We start from the raw sequence: 17,623 nt of genomic DNA, 5'->3' as shown, positions 1-17,623 counted from the left end.
TTGGGGAATGATTTTTCCTTCACAATTAGATAATAATATTAATTGATGTAGGATGGTACAGCTAGAGGAAAAAGCAACTTAATACATACATTAGTCTGACAGTGTTCATAATAATTTTCTAAAGTTGCAAAGCTATTTAGAGCTTTGAGAATTACATAAGCCTCAGCCCAACTACATGGCAATGAAAGTAAGAATGATACATCAATTTTATAGATGAGGAGATGAAAATCCAAGAAAGCAAAGGGTTTTATCTAGAGTTGCATTGCTTGGTAGGAGATGAATACAAATCTTTTGACTCTTAAAACAGTGTGATATTTGGCAAGTTTTTCAACTTCTCTGAGCTTCAATTAGTTCACTAAAGATTGAGCTAATAATGTCTAATACAGAATTCTTTACAGGTTAATTGAGATGACATATAAAGTAGTCAGCACAATGCCTTAGATATAGTAAGTGCTCAATAAATGCAGTTATTGTCATTTTTATCAATGCCTCATGAACAGTATAATATTCTTTCTTTTTATTCTGTAGTTGGCAAACTATAGCTCTGAGTGAAAACTAGCCCACCACTTGTTTCTAACTTGACTTACAAGTGAAGAATGGTATCTATCTTTTTAATGGCTAAAAAATTCAAAGAATTGATCCAGGACACCAGAAACTAGTATGAAATTCAAATTTAATTGTCCATAAATAAGTTATATGGGAACACAGTCACACCTATTCGTTTACATATTGTCTGTAGCTGTTCCCCACAACAGCTGAGTTGAACAGCCACAACAGAGACTAAACGGCCAATAAAGCATACAATATTCACTCTCTGACCCTTTACAGAGAAAAAGTTCTCCAATCCCTGTTCTTAATAATCCACAGTATTCTGATGAGCTATGCAAAAGTCGGGGTCATTTCTCCTTTCTACCTTATTTGTATATACCCATTCCAATTCTTATTTGCAAGAAAATGAGAAAAAAAGTATGACAGAGGAAAGACTAAACAATTGCCATTATTAGGGAAAGTTATGAAGATCTGCGATATACTCGTTGTCTTTTGTATTCAGCTATTTTATCTCAATTTCTCCCTTCTGCCTTCTGGGATTCAGCAAAGGAGAAAGAGAGAAATCGGGCCAGTTCAAGTTCAAAAGCTATTAATCAGATGAGAGCATAGGAACCAGGTACTTCTTCCTCCAGCATATCTGGAATTCAAGCAAAGTAATAGCAGAAGAGATGAGGCAACACTATTGAGCAAAATGCAGTGTCAACAATAGTCCTGAAACCACTTAATCTTCATCCCATTCTCATTCCCACCAGACAAAAATAAGGAATAAATCAAATAATATCAGTCAAGAGACTGCCATAGGTTTTCTCATTTCAAACAAAGGTAAAGCTAAGCTAGAGTTATCATTCCACTTTACAGCTACACGCAGCCAAAGTAAGTACACGGAGTGCCTACTTTTGTACACCACTACTTTAGTAACAATATCTAGCCTTTAAAACAAAAAGGAGAAAATGAGGGCATTTTACGAATAATACAACATCTCTTTTCCTCTTGTTCAGCTAGCAGCACTGTATATGGTTATGTTTCATGCAAAAAGGCATTCTTTTGCTAAAAATACATTCAGCTCATAAAGCCTGTGGATAAACAATAGCTCAAACTGAAAAGGAAAACAAAAAAATAATGGAAATATTCATGTGGGGTATTAAGTCTCCCTAGACTTTTCTCTGAAAGTAGAGTATGTTTATATCACTAAGCAAGAATATGTTTACTCACAGACAGCTCATATGCACACACAACACAGACACACATCACACACACAAACATACACACACCTACTTTCTCCTCTTACACCAGGTTTAAAAGCTGATTGGCTTGTGGCTGAAACTAATTTACAGGCCCTGCAAACACCTCTGTGGCATCTTTTATTAAAAAGAATTGAGGTAATAAAAATAAAATGTTTGACCTAAATGTTCTCACCAGGTATAATGTGTCTGCCACCACTCAAAGCACTCTCCACTGGGTGGAAATGGAAACACTTCCGTTCACTATCCCTCTCTCATGACTAATAAATATAACATTTCTTCCTACAAACAGAAGATCTGTCCTTCATACATATCCCTAGACAGTTCAAAATAGGTGTAAGCACTTTCTCATAAAGGTTTGAGCTAGTAATTCAGTGTCAGCATATTAGAAATACAGTATTTTTAAACATGAAATATGTGAGATAATCATTATTTGTAATAATGTGGATAAAAGCAATAGCAACATTATGGAAGGATTTACTTTTCATCTTCATATGATAAGGCAACTGTGAAGTCTCTCCCATTTTTTGTTTTTGTTTTTGAAATAATGCTTTAGAAGAAATGTAACTACTCAGAATTAATCAGGCAGAAGCTGACAGACTCAAAGATACAGTGCCTAACGTCTTCCCACCAATTCTGCAGGATGATTCAGAAAACATCATTTCTCTTGATGCAAACAGGTTTTCAGAATTCAAGAGGGATAAATATTGGGATTCTCTCCTCACCAAGCTCTACTCTGGGGAAAAATGACCAGTCCAATGTTAGCAGCCAATCAGTGCCATTCTTGACCTTATTATGTCCAAATCAGAACCATTCCGCTTTCTCCTCTCCCCTGAATGCCCACCCCTGACCAGGTGTTTTCTGTTCTTGTTAATGTCTCTGTCATTGTCCCAGTTGCCCATCTGGCTTCACAAAAGGGGCTGCAATTCCTTTGAATTTGCGGCTTTAATATTTCTCCTACTCTTCCTTGTTTTGGTCTGGCTCTGTACGCCCCCTACCCCATCCTATTTCTCCATTACCACTTCCTGCTGAGAATATTGCAATTGTCTTCTAACTTGTTTCTGCCCTCTGTAAAATATGCCAACAGTTGCTGAGCTTTGGCATACTGCAGCAGTCACTCCTGCTCAAAAACTCCTGCTCAAAAGACCCCCACTGCCGACAAGAAAAATGCAATCTCCTTAGCCTATATTCATTATTATTGAGCAGTAACAGCCAAAATTGGCTTTGTTTTGGATTGCCAAGTAGTTTATCATATTACCCCTCATCCCTACAGTAACCCTGTCCGAGATGCATCTCATCCCCATATTACTGACAGAAATATTGAGGCTCAGAAGAGTGCAATGACTTTCCCATTGCCCTGAGTCCTTGGAATATCTTTTATGTACTCAATATTCCTTATGTAGTTATTAAATAAGTAATTGTTTTTTCTTCTTCCCCTCTCTGTCTCTTTTCATAGTAATTTTAAAGCAGATGATATTAGGACTTGTTTCTTTGTTAAATTATTCATCCTTAGATAAAATGATCTTTGAGTAACTATTAGAACTCTCCTGGTGCTAGGTTTAAATGTAAGAGCTGTCACCTTCCCTAGGGTCAAAACCCTCTTGATTCAAGACATAGATGGCACTTCATTAGTCGATATGGTAATTAAAAGCCCCAGCTGTAATGTATAAGGACCAGTATAGGAAATAAAATTTATCTTACTTTTCATTTTTATTCCACTCTGGACTCCTAATTGAAATAGAAATCATCACACTAAACAGTTAAAACTTTAACAGGTCAAGAGTATCAAGGACTCTCTTCAAATTGTTATTCAATTTGAGAAAGGAAAAGACAATTTTGTACAAAGTTAAGTAGTACATTATTATCTTTGGCCAGGAAGGCTGCCATGATTTTTAAACCTGTTCTGCCATGTCTCATAGAAAAACAGAACAGATCTAAAGCCATAGTCCTTATATATCAATATATTTTGATCAAGATGAACTATATCAATAGTAATTTGCAAAAAACATTAAAAAGACAGGTATATGGTAACTCTTTACAAAAATGGTATAATTTTCTGAAGATTTACTTTCTTATTCTTTGATAAGTTATCCTGAATTATCCTTATAAAAATTACAGTATATGAATTGCAAGTTAAATAATATATTTTAATTTAATATAGTATATAAAGGTATATACAATTTTATGAAAGTTTACTGCTTAAAGCACTTTGTAGCTTTTTAAATTTTTGAACCATTTTGAATGTTTATTTATGAAAGAATAGATAAAAGATTTAAGACATTTAAAATGGCTGAACGGGGTGTGAAAACTGAGAAACCAGAACACAGATCTCATGAAACACTGAGAGATCAAGTAAAGTAAAAACAGAAATAAAGCTCTACTCAACATCACAGAAAGAGAAGAAGGAATATAAATCAGATGAAAAGGAAAACAATCATATATAAGTTCCCACCTACTTACTGGGGGTACTAATCAACATGCTGTAATCAAAGAGATAAAAGTCAACATAGGAATATTTATTATAGCTTTCAGAAGAGCAACTTGAACTACTGGCGCAAGAGTGAAACACTGAAATAAACATAGTACACTGTATAAACATGCCGTAAGAAATCAAATGGCATAATGTAACTACAATCACTTGATCTAACAATCAGTGTGCATTACCACAACACTTGGGCATTTTTAGAACGTTATATTGCTGCAAAATTGTACACGAGAAAGGTCCATAATTTAATGGTTAATGACTTGGCACAGAGTAAGCTCTCAAATCCTTGTTGAATATTAATTGACATGGTAAATCCCCAAATGGCTTGAGGAAGGACATGTGTTTAGAGAAGATACCCAGGATCAGGGTATCTAGAGTTCAATGGCATTGAAACAATGTAAGGAGCTATCCTCAGAGCCCACTCAAGCTGGAAAGTCTCTCGAATTGTCAAAAGGAAGAGTTGGCTGCAAGATATCTATTTCCACGACCTCAGTGGATGTTGTATCAGGATGGCTGTGGTGAGGAGGAAGACAGTGCAGTAGAACTGTGCAGACAAGTAATGTGTAGACAAAGCATGTGCTTCTCAATGAGAGCACTGAAGGAATAAAACAGATATAAGTACTATGGCTAAACTTAGAAATGGCATTGATAGAGACACTGTACAAAGAATGCAACTGTAGAAAAAGTCACAGGAACTCCTCTGTGTAGTAATAAAGGATTTAGTTAAGGCAAAAAGTATGCCAATTCAGGAAATATACAGATTAGGACTGAAGAAGTTACCAAAGCTACATCCGTTGGGGTGTTGTTCACTTTCCTAGTGAGGCGGGTGGGAGGTTAATAGCTGACATAGTTCTGTATACACATGGACTCACACAGACATGCCCACAGAAAAACACACACTTGGTCTTTTTCTACGTGTAATTACACTGTGTGTATTACCCATATACAATATGGATTATGCCTCTCAATTCATGCTTGTCAGGGTCCCTGTGTACCATGTTAGTTTATGGTGTGCACAAAGGCATTTAGTAGAAGGGGGTGCAAGTGGGTCTGAAATTCAACCATCTTCTTTTCACCAAGCCAGTAACTGGACCCAGCACAGGTATCCTGGCACAGATGTTGCTGAGCCAGGCGAAAGCAAAGACTCTCTAAATGGTCATCCAGAGGGGTCCTTTCCATGCTTCATAAAAATGCCACAAATGTGCAAATAGCAGTTCTAATCCTTTCTGTGTTTTATAACATACAATGTTGGAATTCCTCCAGGGTCGTATGTTAAAAATATATTTGCACCAAATTCCTTTGACTGACAAGCTCTGTGTGTCAGGATTCTGTGGCAGAGAGACCAGATCAGGTAAGCAACATACCTGACCATATTGGATAAAGGTGCTTATTCCTCTCTGGGCAATGAACTTCAAAGAAATAAAGTAAGAAAGAAAATATACAGCTCCAAAAATACAAAATATCACAAGAATGCCCGCTCAATGTCTGTAAAAGTAGGAATTAGGCATCTATGACCTGGGCGCCTGCCCACCACCCCAGATTTTCTTATTCTTTCAAGTCCCTGCTTGTACTCACTTTTACCTCCTCAACCATCTGGGACTCTTAGTATCATGTGAGTCAGTTTCATTTTCATAACTATATTTTGTTCCCTGAAGGTCTTTCAGAGACATAAAGTATCTGGACATACTTTTCCTCCTTAAAGATGATGGCAAGGAAAGGGCAATTTTTAAACCACATGGGAAGAATTTCCGACAGTGAAACTTCAAGCATTATGGTACACAAATGGGAATCTTGGTGGGTGAAAGATTCTTTCCCCAATCCCACATTTACCCTCAAGTAACCTCTCGTAGGCAAATTGGGAATCCACACATGCTAATTTTTAATAAGACCACACTAAGGTCTTCGGCTCTTCCATGCCCCTGGTATAAGGTGATCTCTACCAAGAATGCCCACTCCCTCTTCTTTCCCACCTGACTAACTTCCGTCTACTGTTCAGGTCCTTTCTTACATATGACCTCTTCTCTGTAGCTTGTCCTCTTCTCCCCAGACCACCTCAAGGCCTAATGCCTTTCTCCCTCGTCTGCATTCACCTAGCACTTGATACATATTTTAGCACACTACTTAATGGTTCATAATTATTTATCTCTCTATCTCCCCAGCTGGATAGCTGGCTGCAAACAAGCATACTCTTTTTAATCTCTGTTACAGGCAGTGTGCTAGATAACAGAGAAATATTTATTGCAATGAAGCCTATGCAATGCAGTATCAAGTGTTATTTTTTTTATTTTTTATTTTTTTTTGAGACGGAGTCTCGCTCTGTCGCCCAGGCTGGAGTGCAGTGGCGCGATCTCGGCTCACTGCAAGCTCCGCCTCCCGGGTTCACGCCATTCTCCTGCCTCAGCCTCCCGAGTAGCTGGGACTACAGGCGCCCACAACCGCGCCCGGCTAATTTTTTGTATTTTTAGTAGAGACGGGGTTTCACCGTGGTCTTGATCTCCTGACCTTGTGATCCGCCCGCCTCGGCCTCCCAAAGTGCTGGGATTACAGGCGTGAGCCACCGCGCCCGGCCCCTCAAGTGTTATTTTTTAATATTTACAATTTGGTGATGTTATTTTTCTATCCAAATTGCCATTTCACATGGGTCCTCAAGTAAAAGACAAACAGCATAAAGTAAGGAAAATCAACACTTGGACTCAAGCATAACATAAACCGTGTATCTGAACAAATCTCTCCACCTCATTGTCTAGTTTCCCTATCAGCAAAATCAGTACAGTCATTTTGGAAAAACTCCTGAGTTTATACATACATATGTTCCAGAACCCCAGTGGACACCTGAAACCATGGATAATACTGAACCCTATGCATACTGTTTTTTTCGTATACATACATACCTATGATAAAGTTTAATTTCTAAATTATGCACAGTCACAGATTAACAACATTAACTAATAACAAAATGGATCAATTGTAACAATAAACTGTAATAAAAGTTATGTAAATGTGGTGTCTCTCCTTCTCTCTCTCTTTCTCAAAATACTGTGACATTTTTGGACCATAGTTAACCCCAAGTAACCAAAGCTACTAAAAGTGAAACAAGGGATGAAGGCAGAACTACTGTAATTGTAAATCTACAACAGGATTTCTCAGCCTCAGCACCATTGACATTGTGGGTCAGATAATTCTGTTTGTGGGGAGCAGGGAGTGGAACCGTCCAGTGCATAGTAGGATGTTTAGTAGCATCCTTGGTCTCTACCCACTAGATGCCTGTAGCACCCACCCAGCTGTAACTGTCAAAAATATTACTAGACATTGACAAATGTCCCCAGGGGTGGCGAGAAGATTCTTAAAATTGCCCCAGGTTGAGAAGCACTGGTCTAGACCAGAAGTTTCCCATACTTTTGAGCATCAGAATACTTTTTCCCAAAGAAATATTAAATAGCACTCATTGTATAAATGTAGACAAATTGCAGGGCTCTGCTTGAAAGGGGTAGAGAGAGCACTGCTGAAAACTCTCTACTTTTTATGATTCTCGGATTTTAAAGAAGCACAAGTGAATATGCTCAGAACATATGCCAGACGGTGCTTTGCAGTTTCTCTAGGATATTTACCATTAAACATTGAGATTTGAAAAGATCACGCTGAAAATACGCACAAAAAAGTTTAACATCAGTCACACAATGGAAGACTGTGAAGTCAAAATATATTTCCTTTTACCCACAGAAGGGAATCCTCTGCTATAGTAACAATAAAGGAAGAAAATAAGTCACATGTCTCTGACATTTAAAAAATGTTATGGCCGGGCGCGGCAGCTCAAGCCTGTAATCCCAGCACTTTGGGAGGCCGAGGCGGGCGGATCACGAGGTCACGAGATCGAGACCATCCTGGCTAACATGGTGAAACCCCGTCTCTACTAAAAAAATACAAAAAACTAGCTGGGCGAGGTGGCGGGCGCCTGTAGTCCCAGCTACTCGGGAGGCTGAGGCAGGAGAATGGTGTAAACCCGGGAGGCGGAGCTTGCAGTGAGCTGAGATCCGGCCACTGCACTCCAGCCCGGGTGACAGGGCGAGACTCCGTCTCAAAAAAAAAAAAAAAAAAAAGTTATTAATTTATACACAAGATTCACTAGGCAATAAACCTGTTAAAAGGCTGACCTAAGTGAAGGTTTCACATTTCCAAATTTATTTTGCAAAATTTATGTGTATGAATTTTGTCAATTGCTTGATGTTAAAAATACAAAGATGAATATATATTTATACGTGTGAATGTATATATCCACATGTATGTATCTGTATGTGCATAAATATGTCATATATTTAATGTAATTTCTTTTACTAAATATATATACCAACTTTCTAGCAATAATAACCTTAATTTAGATAAAAGAGATCTAAAACTTATCACTTATAAATTTAGAAAAACAAATTATATATGAAAATATAAAAGGAAATTATTACTAGGTAAACATATATATTCTTTCATTCACTATAATACAAAATACTGTAATTTTTGGACTGCATGTTTTAATCATTTTAATCATTGACTTTTCTCTGTTACCAGAAAAAGAGATTTTAATGTAAAGTCCTTAAATTTTTTTGCTAATATTTAAAAGTTTGCTCTAAACTAAAAACTTAGCCAACATCCAAATAAATACAAATAATTCAGTTCAAAATTACTCCATGTTTAATAATTGAGAAGAACAAAAATTAAAATTAACACAGCAGAATTGGCAGATGTACCTAATTGGAAGGCAGTAGATAAAAATCCAGAATGGAGAGTTTAATTTAACATTCTAACTGTAAAAATTCAGGGGAAATATCAACATTGGCACCCACATTAAGTTTCTCTCTGCCTATGGAGACCCAGAGCAAATAAGTACTAGGAGAAAGGATTTCACTTTCCATATACGTAAGCGATAAGAAAATGTTCAGAAATGCTAACACTTAAGAGAAATTGAATGATCCATGAGTTCAACTGATTACTATCACCTTATTCCAAGTTTGAGGGGAAAAAAAATAATAACCAAGTTATAATCTTTTAAGCTACTAATGTCAAATAATAGACTTTTGAACCTATCTGCTCTTCAACTAGATGTTTAATCCTTGGGTAAGCAATATTTCAAAATAAACATGCAGATTAGAACTCACCCACTTGTCAAACGTAGCAGAAAAAAGCCTCTCTGCTAAGCTGGAGAAAGACTAATTGTCCCTCAGGGAGCTATGACAAGCTCTCCAGATTTCTCTTCTGTGTTTCAGACTCTAGATGTCTGGACACAACTGTTCTCTATTTCCCTGTGTTTATTTCACCAGTGCTTCCTCTGCATGGAGTGTTTTCTCTAAGGGTAACTACAAATATTATTGACCAGTAATACCCACTGGCCTCTGCTGTGTGTGAAGGGCTGAGGAGAGGGCAAGGGCACACACATCTTTAGGACCCAGAAGTTAACATCACAATTAAGCCCACAGTTTAGGTTTTCATAGCAGTAACATATGGTGATGGTCTAAAATGGATAATAGAGAATTCTAGTCCTACTTTCAAACAGGAAACCAGTCAATTTAGGCAAGTTCTACATTATAAAAGGGGCAACCTATAAATGCTATGACTGCTGACTTAGGAAACTCCAGAAATTGTCTCAGAGTCAATAAAATCATTGCAGGTAAAAGTGGTTCCCCAGGAACCTAATACAAGAAAATACGAAAGGAGGCAAATTAACTAAGAGCCAACCTAAGAAACACGAAGGCACTTAAAACCCTTTAGTTACTCCCCATTGCCTTTCAGAATCAAAATCAAAATCTCTCAATGTGAACTACAGGGTCCTTCATGATCTACCTCCATAGCAACCTCCCATCCTCTGCAGCAGGAGTCAGCACACTTTTTTCTGTAAAAGGCCAGATAGCAAATATTTCAGGTTTTGTAGACCATATGGTCTCTGTTGCAACTACTTAGGTCTGCTATTGTAGCATGAGAGTAGTCATATACAACATGAAAATAAAGTGGGTATGGCTGTGTTCTAATAAAACTTTATGAACATTGAAATTTGAATTTCATATATTTTTCACATATCATGGTATATAGTTCATTTTTTAATTTTTAAAAAATCACATAAAAATGTAAAAAGGCAGGCCATACAAAAGCAGACAGCAGTCAAGACTTGGTCCACAGGTCATAGTTTGCACTGCAACCCCTGACTCACTCAGTCATCATCTCTGATTCCACAGAATGAAAGACTTTGAGTACCCCATTCATGCCATGCTTATTTTGGATATTGTTACCTGTTCTTGTTACCACTCTTGCAAAACTCTTTCCACATCCGTCTTTTTTTTGAGACAGAGTCGTGCTCTGTCTCTCAGGCTGGAGTGCAATGGTACGATCTTAGCTCACTGTAACCTCCATCTCCCGGGTTCAAGAAATGCTCATGCCTCAGCCTCCTAAGTAGCTGGGATTACAGGCATACACCATCATGCCTGGCCAATTCTTGTATTTTTAGTAGAGACGGGGTTTCACCATGTTGACCAGCTGGTCTTGAACTCTTGACCTCAAGTGATCCGCCTGCCTCGGCCTCCCAAAGTGCTGGGATTACAGGCGTGAGCCATCATGTCGGGCCTATATCCCTCTTTAACAAACTAATTTCAGTTCATCTTTCAGGAGTCATTAACTTTCCTGAGATGCCTTCCTGGCTTCCTCATATGTCCTGAGGCAGCTTCAATATGCCGGATAATTCTAGCTTTTCACCATCATAGGACCAGTGAGATCATGTCTAGTCCTAGATCCAGTATGGGCTGGGTCAGAATTGCTGTCCAGTAGATCTCCTGTGCCTAGACACTAAGTTGGTGCTCAATAAATATTGTTGAATGCATGACTAAAGGTGGGATCTGAAGAACATTACAGTGACAAACTGACTTAGATACATCGGTAAAAAGGTTAGACTAGCTTTTGGGGTGCTGGGGGGCTTTCTGCAAGGTCAGATTTAGATACATGATCATAGCTGTTCAGATGCAGCAGTATGGCATAAGTCCCTGACATCAAATTGTCTGATCCCTGGATCCACCACTCACTATTTATGTGATTCTGGGCAGGTAGTATAAGTGTTCTATGCCCAATATTCTCATTTATGGGATACAAGTGGCACTGTTTCATAAGAACTAAATGTGTTCATACTAGTGGAACATAGTGGTTGACACGCAACAAGCTATCAACAAATCATAGCTATTATTAGTACTGATGTCAGCCGAAAAGGACTCTATTCTCATGGATTCTAAAAACTAAAAGTGGGAACCCACATTTTGTTTTTCTTTTTTTTTTTTTTTTTTTGAGACGGAGTCTCACTCTGTCGCCCAGGCTGGAGTGCAGTGGCCGGATCTCAGCTCACTGCAAGCTCTGCCTCCCGGGTTCACGCCATTCTCCTGCCTCAGCCTCCCGAGTAGCTGGGACTACAGGCGCCCGCCGCCTCGCCCGGCTAGTTTTTTGTATTTTTTAGTAGAGACGGGGTTTCACCGTGTTAGCCAGGATGGTCTCGATCTCCTGACCTCGTGATCCGCCCGTCTCGGCTTCCCAAAGTGCTGGGATTACAGGCTTGAGCCACCGCGCCCGGCCTTGTTTTTCATAAATACATTTCTTGACTAACTCCACAAACAACTTGTCCAAGCAGAACCAATCCGATTAGGAAAAATGGAACAAAAATAGACAACAGATTTCTCCTCCATCCTAGTCTGCAGCTACACAAACACATTTATGATTCTCTAGATATGAATATGTAGTGTGTGCCGTTAGATTTCTCATATGGCACTGAAGTACTCGAAGTGGCTGACTGAGGGTACGGAGCTGATGATTCAGTACAACAGTCTAAGCAAAGAGAGACAAGAAGGAATGCTGCCTTCCCTATACCATCCCAAATTTCCCTTTCCCACCTCTATTCCCTCAATTCCCTGGGTGATGTTAATAAACAAGAGCCATGACAAGCATGAGGTGCTTTGGATTGAATATGTCCTTAATATTCTATCATGCTGTCTTATAGCCCTGTCGCCATTTGTTCTTTTTGTGGCATCCCAATTGCTACTTTTTTTCTTTTCTTTTCTTTCTTTTTTTTTTTTTTTTTTTTTTTTTTTGTTTTTTTGCCATTCTAAGGAGGGCAGGCAGGCAACAAGGCTGTCTTTAGGCCCCTTGATCTCAAGGGGGTCGAGCCCCCATGGCTGATATTGGGGAGGAAGGGACCAGAGATGGCCATTTCTGTATGGTAACTAACTACTGAAGCCTGGCCCTCTTGGCATGCCCATTATTTCCACAGGCCCCATCTGTCTCTCTCTCTCGGGCTGTAGTTATGGCTAAACAGAAGAGTATCAGCATCAGAAATCTATGATAGCAAACCTTACTATTCCCATAGGTGGCAAACCTTACTATTCCCTTAGGCCATAGGAATGAAAAATGCAAGTCATAATGTTAAAATTTCAAAATAAATTTTATGATGAGTATAATACTACCTACAATACTTTGATGATTATTACATAGATATGTTATATTCATAACTAGCTGCACTGAAATTCTCACTATCAAGATTAGTTAATTGCTATCACTGCAAATGGATACAAGTTGGATATTGATTACATTTGAATAATGTAATGTGTCCCTGTCTTCAGCAAAACTATTCGCATTACTATGTAACAAGAAAACCAAATACCTCCTGAACTCCTGGCAGCATCTTGCCCTTCCTCACCTGTTACCAGGATAAAATATATATTTATTATATTATATATAAAAATATATGTGATATATATAAATATATGTATTATATATACATATATACACTCATATGTATACACATATATATATACACATACACACAAATGTGTGTGTGTGTGTGTGTGTGTGTGTGTATTGTTTTGTTTTGTTTTTGGACTAAATTTTCATTGGAAAATATTTCCTGGCTTTTAGCATCAAATTTTTTTAGTTTATTTAAAAAGAAAAAAATACAAAAAAGATCCCCCCAAAAAGGTCCAGGGTACTGTTGGGGTGTCTAACATGGAGGGTCTTTTTGAAAGGTCTCTTAACATAAAATATTTTGATTAAAAAAGGAACTTTGCAAAGTTGGCTCCATATGGGAATACCCCACTTCCTTATCCCATTATGCTATAAATATGGATCTTTGTATAATTTTTAGAGAGAGATTTTTGGCCTTGAATTTCAGATAAATTTCACTATAATATTGTTTATAATTATCAGGTAATATTAAGCCCTTACAGTGTACTAAGTACCAACATATCCACTTATCTATCACCTATGTGTAAAATTTATTCCTTAAAACAAAACAATGAGGTCTGTGTTTTTATGATCCTCATCTGATAAAACAGGAACAAAAATTGAAGTGAATTCTCCAAGGTCACAGGGCAAGTAAATGGCAGAGCCTTGCTGTTGCTCATCAGTCTATATTTCCCTACTTTGATTTATAATTTTATTCATCATTATGATTTTAATTTGGAAAATTTATGAAAACTAGCTTTTCAGTATGTCCTACAGGCATATGAGAAAGTGGCTTTTTAGTTTTTTAGTTAGTACTATATTTTATAGTACAAAATTTATTTAAGTTACTGAGCCAAATCACAATCTAACAAATAAGTGCTGAAAATATATCAGTTCACCAAAAATCCTGGTCACCACTCAATTTCATCACATAGGAGGATCAAATAGAATTAGGTGCTTTTTACTCACTTTTGATAAACTTCAGCAAATGTGACAGGCTAGGAGAAGGCTGCCCTTCACTGCTGTATTGCTGAGATAAATATCCTCAGAAAAGTCTTCCTAGCCAATCTGATCTTAGTTTCCTGTTTCCAAAATGGGGATTATGTTTATCAGGGCCAAAGTGTGGAACAGTCTACATTTATCTCAAGATCAGATACATACCACTCACCCATATGCACACATGTACACACATACACACATTCCCTTTTGTTACCTTCCTCTCTGCTTCTTGTGTGTTACCCCATTCCTAAAGAACTATGTGCTGAGCGAACTAGCAAATAATTTCCATGAATATTTTGGGAAAGAATTACCCCCAAATGTTATTCTCCTGAGGGAGGTGCAAACTTAGTTTAACCACTGTAATAGGCACCGCTCTGTACTAAACAATTATATTGCAAGTACAATCATTTTTAAATGTTCACTTACCAAATGAAAATATTATTTGTTGCAACTCACACACTGTGTCACTATTTTAAATTTGAAACACAAAATTCAAGTGGTCACATACAACGAAAGTATTGAAACAATTCAAGTTCTGCTTTTTCTTCTTTAAAATTTCTGTACTATCATTTTTCTACTTCCAATTTACTGTCTAAATGTAGGACTATATAGTACCACTAGTTGTAGAGACATGAACTGCATCCAAACAGAACTTGAACAATTCCAAAATATTAAGAACTTAAACGTACTCTTGAAACAAACACATAATTTACGAACCAAGAGTACAACTCAGAATTATCCAAACTAACTCCCATGTAAAAAAAAAGAAAAAACAAAAAACAGTGCTTAAAATATAAAATATACTAATCCGAAGCTCACATGTATGTTATTATAGCACAACGGCAACCACAGCCACCAAAAATAAATAAACAAATAAATAAATAAATAAAGGTTTCTTGGACAGGAATATTTTATCACTAAGACTGTTTAGAATTGCTATAACATAGTAATAATAAAAAAGCAAGTTAATGTTAAATGGTTTTGTCACTGTTTTTAAAGTCATTGTTTTAAAATTTTCTAGTGTATACCTTCTTATTGGTTGTTCCTGGGACAGACTGTTTCAACCGCATCCTCCTGTGTAATAAGTGGTATGCCACTTATTATAAAGAAAATCTATTCGATGAATTTCAACTGAAAAAAAAATGTGAAAGTGATGTATAATTTGTAAATCTGTATAACAATGCAAAGTGCTAATTTTTTTAAATCGTATACTCTGGCAGAATGAAAGGGCTCATTTTAGGAACCAAAGGAATGATTCTATATTGACAAAGTTTCAAATGCTTTGGAGGAGAAAGAGATGTGTTTGAGAATGAGGCCATGCCTGGCCTCACAGTTTGGCTTAATGCCACAGAAGTTACCATCCAGAAAGCCAGGCAAGGAGGCCTGCAATGCAATTAAACGCTTAAATCACAAACCTGAAGACTGACTATTCTTTGCAACACATTTGAAAAGGCAACTCAAATATGTAATTTCTACTTACATGTGCTTGATATCCAGGAAAATATAAGGAGCTAAACTTGATGGCTTGTGTTGACAGAGTGTCGAAACTGCAGGCAGAGTTTCCAGAAGAACATGTGGGCGTATAATACACAAGAAATGGAGATGCATCTCTGATTCTGTTTTTAATGCAAGGAAGTTTAAAGTAGCAGTGACTGACTTCAGACTGCAGCTCTACAAAGTTTGTCAGGAGTGACATTGTGTAACTATGGAGAAACTATTTTCAAACTCTAATTAAACTAACATTTTGATGATTTTGGATTTTTAAAATTAGGATTCAGATGAAATTTGGTAAATTCTATTCAAATTGTTAAGACTCATATTGATACGCCCTCTGCTCTAAAAATGACTATGAGTTTACTAACCGGCCATGGGACCCTGAGAAACCCAGTTCTCTTTGGTCCTAGATTTCTTCATTCGTAAAATGAGGGTATTGATTTGATCATCTCTGACCCTCCAACTTTATAATTTTTAGATCTATGATCTTATTTACCAAATGAATTAGAAGAGATAGCAATTAAAGTCTCTTGAATGTCTGCCTTACAACAAAGGAATCTGAACTCTGTTGAAACCTGCTTTTCTTAGTTCAAAGACCCATATTGACTTGCCAAAATTAAGCTATAGAAGGCAAGTCTTCCAACAACAAGTGATTCTCAAGGTACTCTACATACTAAAGATGATTCAAATAAGCCTGCAATTCTCCCACATTTGGAATCCCACTGGGCCTGATCTCATTTTCATTGTCAATTCCCTGTTGCTGAAACTATAAAAGCAGCCTCCCTTTAGGCCCAGGGAGTACTACAGAAGAAAGAGATGGGCATGTGAGATTGTAAGTGCTGACTTTGAGGGATAAAATTAGTTCAGACCTTCCAAATCAAGGATGGGCACACACATGCCTAAACAACTGAAAGACTGAGAAACTCTGCCTCTTGGGCCATTATGTGGCCCCTTTTCACCCATGCCAACCATAAAAATTTTCCTGCTTCTCACAGACTTAAAAGACAATTACCAAGAGGATATCAAGAAACCTGGTGACACAGTCTTCTGGCTATTGCAGTTGCCCGTTATGGGTTTTATACCAATAGAGATATACATTTTTAAGCTACCTTAGGACAAATCAGTGGAGACTGCACAAAGCATTGTGGCACAACAAAAGTCTCTAAATTCCTTGCCTTCAAAGGTTTTAACAGAATGTTTATGTTTTACATAGGGAATGGCTACAAGCCTTTAACTAATTCTGAGATTACAGTAGCTCAATGCATAGAATTTACAAGGCAACTTTGTAATCTTGCTTTTTGGCTTTGGTTTTTGGCTTTTATATTGTTTGTTGATGAATGCCTACCCACTTCCATTCCCATCTGACCTAGAGTGTTTAATTGGCTGTAACTCTTTTGTCTTTAAGTCCCTTGTCTATAGGAGTCTCACCAAGGGACAAGATAGACCTGGGACAGGTAGCCACACCATCCTGGCAATGATATGAGAAAAAATAAAAGTTTAGCCATAAATGCTGCCTCTGGCAAATATTGGCTAAAAGAGAGAAAATGAGAAATCAAAATAAAATCCTAAGCCCCCAAACCAACTGAGCAGACCTCCTCTTGGTAGGGGACCCCGTAGTAATCTTGAAAACTGAGTTCTCAGCCAAGACAAGATAGGAGGTCAGACATGCCTCATTATACATCCTGCACCTCTCTAACCGCCATTAACCTTTCTTCCCTAAGAGCTAAACCGAAACCAGCATGCTGCTCCTGCTCCTCCTTTTTTATCTGATAAGAGACCATGGAGTGCACCAGGCCAGTCTATGGAGAACATACAGTAAGAATTTTCACGTCCTCTGCTTCACGTTTTGATGACAGAGGGCTGAAAACTCCACCCTCGGTTCATCCTAACGCTGCCATTTTTTTGTACATAGGACCCATGAAGAGGCTTAAAGCTTAATTGCTCATGTGCATGTTTCTCCTTTCATAAATATTCATGACTCCTCCTATAGTTTATTGAATATGCATATTCAGCCATCCTGCTTAGCATAAATTCCTGTTCCTTTTGCCCATCCCTTAAAGTATTTGTTTCTGGCTTACCAGCGTGTCAGGATAGCCAGCCTGCAGGCTGTAACCCTTCATAAGAA

At 37.7% G+C, this 17,623-nt stretch overlaps 1 protein-coding gene across 6 annotated transcripts in view; it reads right to left on the bottom strand.

The window, feature by feature from the left end:
* Window positions 1–17,623, bottom strand: part of LOC105465339 (catenin alpha 2) — a 1,482,339-nt gene that overhangs the window by 958,388 nt on the left and 506,328 nt on the right. The window lies entirely within an intron of this gene.

This window comes from Macaca nemestrina, chromosome 13, assembly GCF_043159975.1.
Source record: "Macaca nemestrina isolate mMacNem1 chromosome 13, mMacNem.hap1, whole genome shotgun sequence".
NCBI lineage: Eukaryota > Metazoa > Chordata > Mammalia > Primates > Cercopithecidae > Macaca > Macaca nemestrina.
Note: the sequence above shows the minus strand (reverse complement) of the source record. Positions and strands in the feature narration are given on the sequence as shown.